Source organism: Pleurodeles waltl, chromosome 4_2 (assembly GCF_031143425.1).
Source record: "Pleurodeles waltl isolate 20211129_DDA chromosome 4_2, aPleWal1.hap1.20221129, whole genome shotgun sequence".
NCBI lineage: Eukaryota > Metazoa > Chordata > Amphibia > Caudata > Salamandridae > Pleurodeles > Pleurodeles waltl.
This window is the reverse complement of record NC_090443.1, coordinates 59,215,043-59,219,651: the sequence shown is the minus strand read 5'-3', so window position 1 is coordinate 59,219,651 and position 4,609 is coordinate 59,215,043.

Genomic DNA, 4,609 nt, shown 5'->3' with positions numbered 1-4,609 from the left:
AATTGTGCGGGCTGGTGGTGCTGGTGGTGATACCTCCTCTTTCCCACCCTTCTGTGTCCTGGCGGTGTTGGATTTGTGGTTGTTTTCTTGCAGTCTTCAGAGTTTGACTCATAATACGGCAGTCGGATTACTGCCAACATTGTGGGCTTTTGGCGGCGGCCACTGCGGCGGTATTCCGAAAAGACCGCCAAAGTCATAATGAGGCCTTTTGTGTGGAAGAAATAAAACAGACATTTCAGAGACTGCACAATTCTTTGCTATCCTGATTCAAAGATATGGGATGTTTCTATCAATTTAGAAGATCCCTCATGGTGCAAAGTTAGTGGTACAGCTTGGTAATTCAGCTACTAATTCCCTTGAGCTCATAATCACTTCCTGGTGGCCAATGTACTGTTATTCTGCAAAGCAAAATTACCCTCATCTTTGTTTTTAGCCGCTAAGGGTAGCATATGCTCTATAATTTTATTTGAGTGCTGTACCTTTATCCCTGATTTTTCTGTGAGGAATGATGAAGCAGACTGAAATGATACATGAAAGTGCTAAAGATTTGCCCACTATTGATGATTATCTTGCCTACTGGGATCTGCAACCATGGTTGCAAAGCACTTTTGAAGAGTGGCACATAAAAATACTGAAAGACATATTGATCACTATTGTTGCTCACATACTGATTTACATTCCTGTCTTAGTTTGCTTTGCCTTAATTTCAAATCTAATGAGAAACATCAGTACCGTCCCATCTTACCCATAAGTGTTTATGATCATAATGATTATGATGCTGATAATGGAACACTGGGAAGTACAGAAGAATGGAAAAAAGAGGAAATATTGTGTTTAATTAATATTTAGACATCTTATTTGTGCAATAAATAATGTAAGAGCTAGTGACTGTAAGAGAATTTAAATATTTTTGCTTAACTACTGTAACCTGTCTCTGCCTTGTTGCCTTGCACATGCTACTGTAGCATTACCAGAGGACCAGAGGACCAGTCTCTGCAGCTCTGTTGTGCTACATCCTAGCATATGAGAAGCAAACATCTGGAAACCAGCTTGCTCAGCTAAACCGTTTATATTTTTGCTAGTCAACAAAGGCCATTTACTAATTCTTATGAGCTCAGATACTTTTCAGAGACTTTCTTGATCTCATGGTAGGTATTTTATCGTGTCATCAGTACTAAATTTATGTGTGAATCAGAGCATATAGTGGGGCTTTGCATTGCACTGTGAGCTGTGCTCCATTACTAATATATTTGTGTGTGGGGGGGGGGGACATGTCTGCAACCTCTGTGTTTCACTGACTAATACATTTGGTCAACAATTACTTTCAGACTTGACCAAAAAGCAAGGGGATGGAAGCTACCTTTGATATGATCCCTGATGATAACGTGCGTAAGCTACCTCTGCAAGCCCCTTTTATGTTCAAAATCTGCTTTATCACCTACAATAATGTTGCTACGAAATGGATTGGATTAGCTAACTTTAATTTTATGAACACTTCAACTAAGCCTGTATAGTAGGCTGTGGTTTGGGAATGTCAATATAATAGGCAACATCTTTGTTTCTGACTTGACTCTGAAGTCATCTAGCTTTGCATCGATTTATTTGGACATTTATTTTGTAACAGTATTTGCACAACAAAATTTCATGTACCACAGCTAATTCAGAACAGAATGCATTAGCAACACTCTCTCCCTCGCACTCTCTTTTCCTCCACTTCCCTCCTCTTCTTCCTTCTGCCCCCCCACATGTGGGTTATACTTGCCGCACAAACAAATAAACACACCCACATACACATTGTGTCAACTGAGATTTCAACTTCCATTATAACTATGAAAGTTTAGAAAGTTGTGTATCCCTGGTGCAAATGTGTAAATGCTCCTGGAGTACGGGCTGCACCAATAATTAAAATTAGGAACCAAGCCAGGGCCTTCCTCTATAAAATGACAAGGGGCCAGATTTAGCAGATCTTTGTGATGCTGTATCGCAAAACTATACCACTGATAGTTTTCGCTGAAAAAATACTAACATTGTAAGATAGGGCTTTGTATGTAAAAAAATAATGCCTCCTTGAGGCATGCGCTAGGTAGGATTAATCTTTTCATTCCTCCTAATGTTTTACACATCCAGTATATGAAAAGTATGATTGTTTGTGCATAATATTTTCTTATGACAAGGTTTCTTTCCAGTACCAAATCTGCGCTACTTGTCACCCACAACTCTTTGTACATGGTAGAAAGGTGTTAGCTTCGCGCACGCCAAACAGCCTGTATGCATGCCAACCCTGCGGAAGAGAGCAGCAGCACCATGATTTAGAAGATATGTGGCCATATGTATGAACACATTTTCCCATAGACACAGAATGGGCAAAACCCTTTGATATACATGGCCCATAGTTCTGTGCTGCTCCAGCGCATCAACCTTGGTTAATACGCTGCACTTCGATATTTTTTTGTAAATCTAAATAAAGGTCTTAAATAGCACCATCAGAATATCAAAGAAGAGGGTGGTAAGTTTCAAAAAGCACTCACAAAGTTGTAATTGCAAGCCCTTTCTCAGTACTCAGACTGCAGCAACCAAGATGGCCCTTTGAAAATGCATCCTCCATCAGCTCTGGCCAAAGACAGTGTTAACAGTCTACCAGAACTCATGTGAAAGCAAATAGAGAGAATACTGCGGCGTGAGCGATGATTTTAGCAGTTGCACAGTTGGTTTTGTGATTTTGCATTGGTGACAGAACTAAAATAGTATTCTTGGCTGACATAAATGGTCCTGTGCTCAGTGCACATTGAAAGCACGGACTAAAGCAACAACCACATTTACCCTCATAGCAGGAACAACAGCAGCAGCTTCTGTAGTCATAACAGCAGCAATCGCAGCTGCTTCAATAGAAGGGACCACAGAACCAAAATGAGTAGCCAAAACATTAGTCATAGAAGCCACAACCACAGTCGCTCCCATAGTAACAATAACAGCTGCAACAATAGTTGTAAGCACAGCAGGGACCACCACAGACATGATAGCTTATGGTGGTAACCACAGAAGGGATCCAAGTAATAACCATGGAAGTGTACAACCCCAATCCTGTGTCAAAAATATTGTCAATCTTTAATATCATTACTGTGATGTCATTTATATCTAGCATTCCTGGTTTAATGGTATTTGTGTTTTTATCTCTGTCTGTATTTATCCATGTTTAATTTTCACCATCTTACTCATATTCATACTTATTTCATGCTTTGTGACAAAATTAAATTGTAAAATTGTATATTTCTATATTTATTTAACAAATAGTAAATTAAGCAGCCAAATAAAACGATATACCCACAGCAAAATATCAGACATACACTACAAACTGTGTTGACCTATGCTGTTATTTAAGGAAAATTCATCCTATTTTTTTAACCCCTCATGTTGTCTATCTCCTCAGCTGTTGGCATGAAAGACAGCATGGAGAGTCACTTTAATGAAGTCCAATTTTCTGTATTTATCTGCTTTTAAAAGTAAATGCAAACAGAAAACAAATTGTTTTCTGTCTGTATTTATCTGTAAACATCAGTTAAAACAAAAACGTGTGAGCCTTATTTATATCTTGCAAATCTTGCAATAGTCTATTGCAGGTATCAAAATCAGATTTGTGCTGATTTGTTTAATGTTGTATTTAATGTTGAGTTCTTAAATATCACTGTGTGTAAAGTTGTGTGTTATATGTTAGTGAAGAAAGTAAATTATGCTGCAATTATTTATTTTTTTATCACGTCTATTATTGTGTTTGCAAATATTTTAGAAGCAGGTTGTAAAAATTAGTTGGGAAATTGGGTGGGAAGTGTATTAATAGCATTTTTGTTTTTAATATTTATTTAGATTTTATGTTTTTAATGTTCTTGTGCTTTAACATTCAATAAAATAGTTTAATTAATTTTTTAATACGTTGATTTTTTAATGTTTTCATTATTTTTTAGTCTGTAGTTTGTTTTATTTATATATTATTTTTTTATTATTTAATACTTTTGTTAAAAAGGGTAAACGTGTTTCAATTTCATTTTTATATTAAAGTTACTTGTACAAATCATGTTTTTAAATGTTTTATTTATTTTAATATTTAAATTTTAAAATATTTAAAGTTGTTCTTTTGTTTTATAATATAAATTTGTAATTAATTTTATAATGTTTTCATAATTGCGAATTTTTTGCTTTATCTTTAATTTATTTTTTATGTAATCTATTTGTAACTCTCACATGTTTCTAACTGTAAGAAATTAGGTTCGTTTTTAGTGTAAATATTCTTTTACATGCATTTATGATTTGATAAAATGAGATTAAGAATGGATTGTTAATATATAAAATATACCTCCCTAGGCACCCAAAATGTAACACGATTCCCAATGTGGTTATGTTTGGAGTAAATCTAACCTCTCCGTTATTCAACACTTTCCCAATGTAGTTATGTTTGGAGTGGGAATACTTAATTTTGCCATCTTTAAAGTTCAACACTTTCACCGAAACGGTTATGTTAGTGAGAATAGTAAATGTAACCCTCAAAGTCTAATAATTTCTTCATTGTGGTTAACTTTGGAGTGGGAATAGTTTGGAGTGGGAATGGTAAATGTAG